This window comes from Nipponia nippon, unplaced genomic scaffold (assembly GCF_047370975.1).
Source record: "Nipponia nippon isolate SJK-2023a ecotype South Korea unplaced genomic scaffold, ASM4737097v1 scaffold_9, whole genome shotgun sequence".
Classification (NCBI taxonomy): Eukaryota; Metazoa; Chordata; class Aves; order Pelecaniformes; family Threskiornithidae; genus Nipponia; species Nipponia nippon.
This window is the reverse complement of record NW_028262413.1, coordinates 14,885,461-14,897,723: the sequence shown is the minus strand read 5'-3', so window position 1 is coordinate 14,897,723 and position 12,263 is coordinate 14,885,461. Positions and strand designations below refer to the sequence as shown.

General features: G+C 40.7%; 1 protein-coding gene across 3 annotated transcripts in view; it reads right to left on the bottom strand.

Moving 5' to 3' along the window:
• The window catches only part of GRM7 (glutamate metabotropic receptor 7), a 313,728-nt gene that overhangs the window by 34,430 nt on the left and 267,035 nt on the right, over positions 1 to 12,263 (bottom strand). The gene's annotated exons all lie outside the window — the stretch shown is intronic.

Here is a 12,263-nt window from a genome sequence, read left to right as displayed (position 1 = left end):
CGTTTGTTTATTTAAAGAGTGAAGATAGATTTGGATTGAAATAATGCTGGTATAAATTTAAATTTAGGCCTACTGTAAGTTATAGAAGAGGAACTATAATAATACAGGTTAGTAAAAAAAATCTTACTTTTTAAAAAAATTTGAGGAAGGTGGGATTCTTTTGTTTTTACTATACTTTAATTATCTACAATTAATTGAAATAACTTTGCAGGGAATACAAAATGATTTGTGTGCTCATGACATTCAGCTATGCTTATTATGAAAAAATAGTATATATGCGAGTCAGAGAACAGGTATTGCCATGAGATGAGTGTTCAAAGAAACCACAAGGATTTAAAAACATACCCTGCAAATATACAAGGGTGGAAAAGCCTTTTTTTTTCTTTTTTTTTTAATGATCTTTTAATAAGTGTAAGGATACACTTAATAAATAAACTAGAACAATTCTTGTGACTTAAGAGGATTAGGCACAGTTAAAAGTTAAAAAGCACAGAGACAGCACAGTACAGGTGTGAGGGAGCTGAAAAGGGAGCAAAGTCTCTGTGAAGCCTCTTCAAAAATTAAATATATGGTAAATCCATATAAATAGGAAAATGATTACACATTGAGGGTGATTTCTTCAGAACACTATTTCCTCTTTTCCTCCTATTCAGTGCTAATCAGTCTGAATTTCTGATGGAAAAACTCCATGAATAAATATAATGGCAGAGTAAAATGCTGACTCTGCCCAGGTATTTCCAAATTCCCATATTTAGAAAAATATGAATGTTTCCAGACTTGCTAGTTATATCTACATAACAGTTGCTATTATAGTGATTAAAACCACCACTGGAAGCAATAAAATGCCTTACAGAAAACACAAAAAACGTGCTGTGCGCGGATGTGTCTCCATACAGATGCACACAAGCAAAACCAAAAGTGCTTTCTCAGTTTCTGTTTACTCATTATCAGAAGGAAATGACACTGATGTTATTAGAAATGTTGCCAAAGTCAGGACATTGGGACGTAACCCATCTCATCCTGTGAAAGATACGCTGGGCCACCTCCCCTAAAACGCTGCTCCAAGAAAAAGCCATTTACACCAGAACTACTTCTGACAGATCATCCTGTCTACCCATGTCCTAAAACCATCTTCTGATGGAGGTTTCACAGCCTCCTAACCAAACTCTTGCAGAGTGCTCAGGGCTCCAAAACATTTGGCGTGTACCTGAAAGAAGCTGCTAATTGTTCTCTCCTGGTGGAACGCAGAGCAAGTGGCCACCACGCCCTCTGCTACCTTCTTTTATATATTTAAATAGTTACTGTCTGTTGGAGAACTTTTAAAGACCAGTATGGTACCATGTTGCCTCTTGGTCTTGGACAGATAACAGGGCAATTTCTCCCAACTTCAGCCACTGGGAAGACCTCAGGCCCTTCTGTCTCCCCCTAAACTGGACACTGCCGTCAACCCGCTGCTTCACCGAGCTGCGATGCTCCAAACCAAAGTGGTGCTCTACTGAAGCCTCTTTGCTGGAAGATTATTTTCTGAATTTATCTTATAGCACTGCTGTGAAACACGATGTTTATTTTTCTCAGTCAGGTAGCGTTGTTGCCTGCTGCTCTTCACTGCAGAGTTACTACCTGGCTTGTTATTCCTCACCTTATACCTTGCAGCAGAATGTTGTTACACTACAGATATATACATTCTATACCTTTACTTCTACATACGTAAGCACTATGTCTATGTTATAAGAACATTTAAAAAGAAGACGGTTTACAATGCATTTAGTTCCTTGGAGCTGATCCTCCTTTCAGTTATGTTCACATAAATCAGCTGTAACTCAGTCGGGGTCAAGTGCATTGCATTGATATAAGTAACACAGACTTCAATATTTATTAATTAAATTCAATAGGTCTTTGAAAATTGGAAATGAAATATATAAAATATAACATCTAAGGGCTGAAGCATAAACAGGAAGATACCCTTCTTATCTTCAAAGTGTTTGTAACTTACTAACAGCTTTTATCCTTGCTATGTAAAGTAATTATTATTTCTATTTTATAAAGAGATCCTGCAATTGCTATAGAAGCTGCCGGTACCAACACCTCTAAAGGCCAGGAAGATGCTGTGGACAGCATACTTGACAAATTACATTATACCTAGGGACTGTCTGGTTCTCAGCTCTGTATTCAGACCACACCTCTCTCTGCTAATACTTGGGAAAAAAGCTTGCTTAAATAATGTCTGCAGTCCTTCTGGTTTAGTCTGAAAAGGATGCAGCTCTGTAACACGTGTTTAATAAGAATACCTCTGTTTCTATATACAAGATATATAACTGAACCTGACAGGCACTGAATATCTACTAAGCAGTATTACTGAATGAGATCTACATTTCTACAAGGTTAGAAAAGATCTGTGTCAGTGAAGAGCTCTGTCACAAATACAAAAGACGTATCGGTACTTCGAAGTGGTGTTTTGTTCAGCAGTTATCTGAAATGACTTGAACTCGCAGAAGGTCTGTTCAAGCAGCCATATGGTGAAAAATGCATGGTAATGTTTTGCAACTAACTTTTGATTCACTTTCCTAGAGAACATAAAAACTTCTATACAGAAAAGAGGAATTTGGACCACAGAGAAAAAAAATAATAAAAAAAAAAAAGAGCTAATGGCACAGCATTGCCAGCATGACACACATAATCAGTTGTTTATGTTCCACAGACAGAAATAGCATATTTATGTTTGATTACAGATTTTCTCCACCCGAATCTCACTTCTTCTTCAGCATGGAAAACAACAGCTCCCCATAGGAATTTTGATGAACTTGTCAGTTAAGAAAAATATCTTTATATCACCACACTCATAGACACATATGTCATAGACACACTGTGTGACAGCAACTAAAAATCCTAGAAAAGCAGAAGGAAAGATGCATTTTGAGTAAGAGCTCTTTTTAAAAGCACTATGTAGCAAAAAGTTTTCAAATGGATCCTCAGGGGGAAAAGTATTTGTTACCTACGCGTGGCATTTTCTGAATTTTGGAACAGCCTACTAGTTTGATATGCACTACTAGCATTTCTTTTCAGAAAGAGAAGATAAGAACAAGTGAAGATTGTACACACCAAGAGAAGAAAGGGATCCTCTTTGCACGGCTCCTTTGGAACAGGGCACACAGTCTGCACTGAGGCCACCTCCTCCTGCGCAGGAGCCAGATAACTACATTTGATGAGCTTCTGGTTTTGCAGGTACAACCAGCTACTGGCAAAAATCTACCACCAGTGTCATTCGCTGCCCTCTGAGCCACTGCTCCTGACACGGGTGTTTTGGGTGGGTGGGCACAGGTTTCTTGAGACATTGTGGGAGATTGCTCCCAAGGGCAGAGGACAGATTTCTGCACCAGTGCTCGAGCACCTCCACAGCCACATGCTATGGCCAGCGGCTTCCCTACATATTTTTCCATGGGCTACGCCAGTGGGGATCTGGCCTGACTTAGAGGTGACTTACCCTGGGGATGGTTTGACCCAATGCCTTCCCCTTAATCAAGGGCTGCTGTGATTGCAAAAGCCGCAACCAGCAGAGCACGAGTAACATTTTTATCTAGGTGCACACAGGTATTAATTTTTATTTCCTCTTGCTGTTAAGGGGTTGAAGGTTAAACAATTATTTAGTCAACGGGGTCTTTTGCAGCACCAGGCCAGGGAAGTTTCCCACCTTGCAAATGCTGATGGGAGATAAAAGGAAAGGGAGAAAAGAGCTTTTGTAGAACAAGGCAGGATGAGTGACACACAATGCTTCTCATGACAAATGGGAGCTTTATAAAGATAAGGGAAACTAATAGATATGCTTATTATGCAGAGTCTTAGTTTTATGTATTTTATCTCTGCTTTGTGGTTTCACCAGTCAAACATAAAAATGCAGTTTACATGAAATTATTTCATTTCTTATTTCACTTCTTCTGATAAACTCTCTGAAAGCATTTTAGATGAATGCAAATGGGTGACTTAAAATACAGAGGATAAGATTTAACCGACAATGGGAGTCTAATAATTCATGCATGCCTTTTACAGCTGGCTGGTGAAACCTGGTAGTTTCCAAACCTAAGATCAAATTAAGAAATTAAGATGCAGATTTAGTGAGAGATGCTTGAACTTGACATGAATGACAACTGGCATTGAGCTAAGTATTGCCAGTGGAAATCAAAGCTTTCTAAAAACAATGTCATGTTGGTCTCTGCAAGCCCGCTCCCATGGAGGGTTTGAAGCCACGTTTGCTACAACATAAGGACAAAGTCATTCTGGAGGGTCATCCTCACTCACATATCTCACTTTCCCTCCCTCAAGCGGACTCTGAATTTTGACAAATTTTAACTTAATGTTATCACACTGCCGTTACAAATGCATCAGACTTTGAAGCAGTGCATTGGAGAAAACTCAACCCTAAGGATATCATTCACATGCAAAGGCACCTAGATTTTATCATTTATTTTACATAAAGGATTTCCATTTGAATTTTAGATTTCTATGTTTTCCAGATTCTTGCTTTATTCATGCAAATGACGAAAATTACCTTCAAAACCTTGAGAGAAAATTAGACTGGTCTTAAATACACACATCTAATAACCAGCAATTTTTTACAGAACAAATTATATCAATGGACAATTTTGCATGAGCTAGGATTACTGTCAGAAATAAAGCACTACAGGATCAGGCCTTTCAGTCTTTGCTAACCCAGTGAATAGATTTCCAACTGCTGGGCCATAACTGAAGTTATAGCTGCAGATCTTAGAAAAGTCTCTTTAGGAGTCAGAAATACTTTCTGTAGGCTAATGCTTTGCATTCACAGTCTAATCAGGAGCAACTGCTCCTTTTATCTAATTCAGCTTTCTAATTATGCAGTGAATTGTGTTATTTTGTAATATGGAAATAAAGTGGTAACCTGAGATATTTTTGGACTTGTGTTATCACAAACCAATTTATCTCACTTTTATATGAGAATTAAAACAAATGTTCTTACATATGAAGTAGACAGTTTATAAATCTCCCAGAAGACTTCCAGGTCATCTGAAGATTTCATTTCATTCTCTACATTATGTTGTGCAAATATAAGAATGAGAAACATTTTTTAATAAAAATTAAAATTAGCTCCCACTGCATTATATGTTTGCAAAAAATATGGAAAGTAAAAAGACTGGAATATAAATGTGTTCTCAGACATTTTACTGTCTAATGCCCCTACCCACTGAAGTTACCACGTTATTTTAAAGGCAAATAAAAAAAGGAAAATATCTGTCTTCCAGTGAAACCTGTGCTTCTTTAACTTTAAATTGGCTTCACTTAGGAAGAACCACTGCTCTTCTCCCTCCAGCAAAGGTGTTGGCCATTTGTTACCCAAACCACTGCAAGGGGCTACATCGCATTTCTCACAGAGCAACATCATCTGTTATTACGGTGACCTACAACCAGGACCCAGGGCAGATGTCACTGTACAAAAATCTCCAGTCACAAAGCACCCCTAAACCTATGCTAATTCAAGACAGACTGAAGAGTCAGCAGCTGCCTGCATCCTTTTTGGGACCCTTCCTGCCCCTCCAACCAAGGCTCTGCATGGCAGGGAGGAGAGGCTGCAGCCACAGCCCTGCATGGGCTACGCAAGGGGTGCAGGTCCCCCAGTGCGACCCCCCTCTTTTTGGCAGCACCATACCCTCAACCAAAAAAAAACCAACAACCAACCAAACAAACCATCTGCAAAAGCAAATGCCATTCTCATTTCCTTAGACAGCTTGATTTATGGAAGTTTCAGGCAACAGCAACTTTACCTAGGCAACCATGTCTTTCCACAAGGATTGTATACTTCTGTTGTCTGAGAAATATAAAATATTATATGTGAGGCAGTTCTGTCAGCTCTCTTTACTGACCTGGCTCAGTAATCCTCTTTTCATGCCCCGCTGAGGCTTTCCAGCAGCCCATGCACATCCCAGGTTCCCGCTGCCGGCTCCCGCGGATACAGACATAACACTCGCTTTCTTCACTTGGATGGTACCAGTTCAACTGCAGATAATACCACACTGCCCTGAAGCTTATCTACTGACGACTTCCAGGACCCCTGCCTCCATCCCCGTCCTTTTAAGCATCATAATCTGCTCAAGCTGTCATTTAGCAGTGCCCTTTGGAGAATAGAGCAGTTGGAAAAAAAGAAAAACAAAACTCTTTTCCTAGATTAGAAGGTTTTAGCAGAGCTTAGGGGAAGTGGCCTCCCTTTCTTTTAAGCTAATATTATTTTGGGGGGTGGGGGGGTGGGAAATCACAAAAAACCCCTGTGGACACCAGGCTTCAGCATTTTGGACAAAAGGGGCAAACATCTGGCAAACAATCCAGAAGACAGGGATTTCCAGTTGCAGGAGGTCACTTAATAGATGAGAGACAGTGACTACACCACTTATCCGCTGTTCTAACCTACTGCTCCTAATGGTATTAATATAATCCACACTATATCAGTAGTTCCTCATACTTTTATAGCATTTGAATATTTTATAGGCAAAAAATATATGCATATGCCAACACACACACTCTATACTTACAACAAACACTAAAGGCTGCAATGGCAATCAGTCAAGTGCCGTAATGTCAAACCAGGGTTGCCTGCGCTGCTTTAATTTGGTCTCCTGGTACATGGGCCCTACGACACAACCATCAACTACATGACTACACATGCTTGTTCCTCAGGACTCTATTCAAGGGTACAAACAGATGATTATTTAATACGCTCTTTTCTCCTCACTTTTCAACATGTTAATTCCATTGCTCAATAATTATACCCTTTGATCCCTGTTGTGAAGATATAATGCCTGCTTTCTTTGTAAGGTTTTTACCAAATTTTGCCTATTTGTGCTGTTGTACTGTTTGGTGTGTACTTTTCACAGTGTGTGGAAGACAACCGCATTCCTCTGCGGAGGTGAGCATCAGCAGTGCTTCAGAAACACAACTCAACAGCAACGCGAGACAGGCAACGGTATGCAAATCGTGATGCTCACAAAGTTTTACAAATGACAACGGATGCTACCCAAGGGATGTTTGATAAACAAATCATAGTAGTTATGCTGATTGCAGTTATTACTGTACAAAATAGCAAGGCACGCAAATAGCCTTTGTGAAATGTCTATGGGAATGTCACAGAATCAGTCATACCATTTAATTATAAATTCTGTTCTTAGTAATTATACGAAAGGTGGCACTGAAGGAAATGACGGGATTTTAGTTTCAGAAAATTTCCCATTGATGGTTGGTTGTTTTGCAGGCTGACAGCACTAGGGCAGCTTGTCAAACACACACAGCCACACTCGCTGCTCATGAACATCCCAATCTGATCTGCTCCTGGTGCAGAGGCCAGGCCCAGCAGAGGGGCTGCGCATCCCTGGCACACGGGGGTACTCATGGCATGTGGAACACGTAGGCTTTGGGGCATGTGTGCAGCCCCGTGGTGTTGTCTTCTTTTTTTTTTTTTTTTTTTTTTTTTAAAACTGATTTTCAAGCTAAAAACCATGTTTGTTCTACAGCTCAACAAGGAGCTCTGTGTGCCTGACAGGAATCATTTTACTGGCTGGTTGCAGCGGACCTGAGGTTAGATGGCTTTCATCAGTGAAAATAGTTGGTCTATTAAGTTAGTGTCCTTTGGAAATTCTCACAATATTACATCTGGTAGATCGGAAAAAAACTGCAGGTTAACTTTGTGGATATATTTCAGTGTAATGGAAAAACAAAAATAGTTCCACAGGAACAGCAAGTACCCACAGAGCAACACCACAGTACCCTCAGAGATATGAAAGTAAAGAAGATTAAAGTTTGGAAAGTGGCTCCCCAAATTAGTTTTCTTTTACAGCCAGTAATAACAATCACGTCTTACTCTTTCAAGAGGTCATTAGCTATCTGCTGGCCCTCACTAAGCAAGGGTTGATACCAGCATAGTGTTGAAATCCAGTGACAGGAGCAATAAATATTTATCCTGTGGTGGCAGCTCTGCAGTAACAAGAGGGGATGCAACTGAAGCCAAACTCCCCGCCAGGCACCCTACCACCACCCCAGTACACCAGAAGTGGGATGATGGAGAATTCAGTAGGCCCAAAAGAAAACCTTCTCACACAGGCGGGGAGAAACATTCTGCCTTTAAATTAATTTTTTTTGTCAGGGCAGTGTAAGACAACTCTTTCTTCCAACAGGTTCATATGACTTTGAAGACATTTTTTTCTTTGCTAATAATAAAATGACTAAATATCACAGATTGTTTTGTGCTTTTTTTTAGATGTGATCTCTGTCTTTATCCTTACTAAACAGAAATTTAGATTTCCAAATAGACTACAGAAGTAATAAGTGATAGATCATCACAAACACATTGTGTGCACGGCTGAGTTTCTTTCATGCATTTAACTGGAGACAATTATTATTCCTACTAAGAGAACAAGGGGGAAGCTGAGAAAAGATTCAGATTTGAAGAATCGCCACTGTTGAAGCAGAAAACAAAATGTCATTAGTCTCTTCAGGAAACTAGCCAAGCCTTGCATGTTATATACACTGCAACATTGACTCATCAACTAAATTTCCACAATTTCATCTCCAAAGGTGACGAAAAGCAAAGTGGCCATTAGCAGGAAGTATTATATTTAATGACAATATTCAGTTGTCCTGGACAAGTAAACACACAGGGGACTCAGTCTAAGAATTACTTCTGTCAATGTGGGCTTCGAGGACTATATATAACCATTCGCTATTGCCCAGTTCTGCTCTAGTTCTGGGAGGGATTAAAATTCAGTGTTTGTCTGCTGCCACGGGAGCAGTAAATTCAACACACGGTGTGGAGTTTGGGCTGGGCAATAGTAGCAGGTTGAAGATGTCACTGGCCAGCTCTGCCTGGAGGTACAATGGCTGACATGGGTGTGAGCGTGCACACAGCCTTGCTGCTGTATGCTTTGCACAACTTACAGCCTCAGACGCCCTTTCAACCTGTGGCAAAACACACACCTCCATTAACCTCAACGATGCAACACCACCTACTTTACTGATATGCTCTGCTCTCTGACATGGACCAGCTTCAAAAAAATACCTGCAGAGAGGCAAAGAAGATCTTTCTGCTTTACCCAGAGAGCCCTTAGAAACTATCCCAATGGAGCAGGACCCCCCTGAAAGGCAGCAGTCCCTGCATGGCACACTGCTTCAACAGCTCACACAGAGACTTTCACAGGTGCTTTCCTGAAGCATCTCTGCATAGCCATGATGCTCCATGGTGGCAACTGGTTGAAGTTGCATGGTCAGTACTTACACCAACAAAATGAGAATGCCTCAAATAGAAGCATCTAAAAGACCACCTTGCTGAGGGCAAAATCAAAGTCAAATCACGTAGCTGGATGCTCCTAGAGATGTCACCATCGTAGCTCCAAGCCCACCTCGCCTCAGGACCCATATCAAGTTGCTATGAACAGCATTTCTAAACAGAAGTGTAAGCTCCTCACAGTCAGCTTAATAATTCAGTTGTGAAACGTCAGTGTTCACGTCCAGCATTCTGCATGCCTGTGCCCCCAGGGACCTTGGCCCTGTGCACCCCACTGCGTCCCCTCAGCCCGCCTCCACCTCCGTCCCCTCTCCAGCATGTGTTGTTGCAGAGGCGGGATTGCTCTTGTGCCAGCTCACAGTGGTGAGGATGGCTACTTTTTGGGTGCACACAAGGACCACCACCATCGCTTGCAAGATACCACACATGCTGTGAACAGTGAAGGCAAACTGCAGAGTAACCATGGCTGCTTTAGAAACAGGGGGTTCTCCCCCACCCAAAGAAACTGCTGATGGTTATCAAAAGCTAAAGAAAACTTTGATGTCAGATCTGATATTTCTGGCCACCTGACGACAGCCTGTGATGTTCTGAAAAGTTGCTCTAAGTCACATCACGAAGTACAGAGGTTTGGGAGCAGAACATGCCCAGAGCCGTGAAATTCAAACATGCCAGATGGGATCTCATTCCCTCCTTACGATACGGCAAAAGACGACAGACACTGATGCACAGGTATCACGTTGTAGGAAAGAGCGAGAGTGTGATAATGCTGATAAACCCTTAGACGTGCTTACAAACGCTGTCACGGTCGCTGCTCCTGGTGGTTACTAGCTTGGCAATGACAACATTATACACCAGAGTTATGCAGGTAACGGGTGTGATGAATTACGTTTCAATATGTTTCTAGCAGCAGGAGGTTTAGCATACCAAAGGGAAAATTGGGGTCATATTCTGAAAGATTACCACCTGCAGAGGCCAAATGCAAAGGCAGACAGTACAGCAGTAAACAGGTCTAAAAGGACTAATTTCCAATTCTCTCTACCTGCCCTATAAAACTGTTCCTTCTAATGTCACACTGCCAAACCCAACTTAAATTTTCATGTCCTAAGAGCAGCAACACATAGTTTTCAGCTTGCATTTCACAGGCAAATGTGCAGAGTAAAGATGAAGTAAATGTATCTATTTTAAATATATTTCAGGTATTTGAGCTAAATATTTTATACAGCTTATTCCCTTATAACAGCAACTTCCTTATGCAAGAAATTTGCATACATCAGAAAAAATAAATATTTATGGATTATATCCATAACTTGCATGATAATTCAAAATACCAAATGTTAAAGCACTTGCTCTAAGGGTTATGATGCAGATGCAGAAGAAGGAGGGATTTTGTCTCTCCAGCCTGTGACAGAAACTCTAGCAGCTTATCTAGAAGGAAATTAAATTATTCAGATAATTGGACAGAGCAGCGATGGAAAAGCGTGTTGCTGCTTTCAAAGGGCATCAAATGGCTAAAAGAGAAATTGAAGCAGTATCACAGACAATCCCACAAGTCAAATGGTTTATATAGACTATATGCGGCAGAGATTCCACTTCTACTGGAAAAAAGAGCCATCTTTACTTTCTGTATCAGTTACGGAGACAATAAAGATGCCCATTAACTACTCAGAATCATTTGGGAGTTGCTCAACCAAGAAATGAACAGTGATGGCCCTGGCTTAAGTCAACAAAAGATTAAAGTTATTTTGAATTGTGACTCCCTGGAACTGACTGCATCCTCTGGCTTTACGAGGATTTCTCGTTGAAGTAGAAATTTGGCACAGAAGGGTGTGCCAACAAAACCACCTTCTTGCAAGGACAGCAACATTTGAAGCGAGTTCTCCATGCATCTCCACTACTGCAGCAAGATGAAGTTCTCCTTTTGGATTCATCTTGTCTTGGTTTTTGCTTCTGGACACACAGCACATGGCGTTGTCCCCAGTGTGGTGATGAGAAATGTGTGTCCTACTGCAGATCCAAGGGTGGTGGATGGGTGGGCAGCCAGAGATAGTGGTAAGGCTGTGACCCGCGTCTAGGTTACAGCGAGGATGAGTCCTCCCAGTCCTGTACTTGTTAACACAGGTAACAGTGATGGAGAGCCGGGGAACAGCTAAATGTACCTCTCCTTGTGTTTTTCTTCTATGCTAATTACATGCCTATAAACTGATGGAGGAATTGATGAAACGGATGAAGTTTTTCCACGGGGATCTCAGCTAATGCACTGTTATCCAGTGCAGATGTCTGTCCACAAGAGGAATGTCCAGAGACTCACCAAATCATTTCACGTGGGTCGCTAAAAGGCCTTCACGTAATAAAAAACTTAAGTCACAGCTGAGTTTGGCTATATTTCAAGCACAGACAGAAGAGAATAGCTCAAGAAATCCCATTATCAATCCTCAGAACTGTCTAACATCTCTTGCTTGACATTCGCGTTTGTTATAATAGCTATAAAATAAGTTACACACCACTAAAAGAGACAAACACAAAGTGCAACAGAAATAATGTACATCCCCAACTTCTATTATTAAAATAATGGCTTTTCCCTCTCTCACTGGCTGAGCACATAACTTTTTTGAGCTAGAAATAATTCTTCATTTGTCATTTTTTCCAAAGATTACATCATCAGAGAAAGCCTTCATTTCATTCTTCACCTTCACCGCTGCCCTGCTAAATTGACTGACATACAATCTTGGCATTTTAGGGTATTCAGTGCCAGACTTCAGCTGCTGTTATAAATCATATTTCTCCACACTTATTGCATTTTATTCATTTTATACATGACCAGAGATTAGAGTTCAAATGAAATAGATTTTGCTATCCTTCTTCTATTCCAAACATCACTAGTCTAGAAATCTTTAATTTTACTCACTTCAACTACTGAATAATTCAATGTAAAAGGAGAAAAAAAAACCACCCTGCAATACTCAGTTTG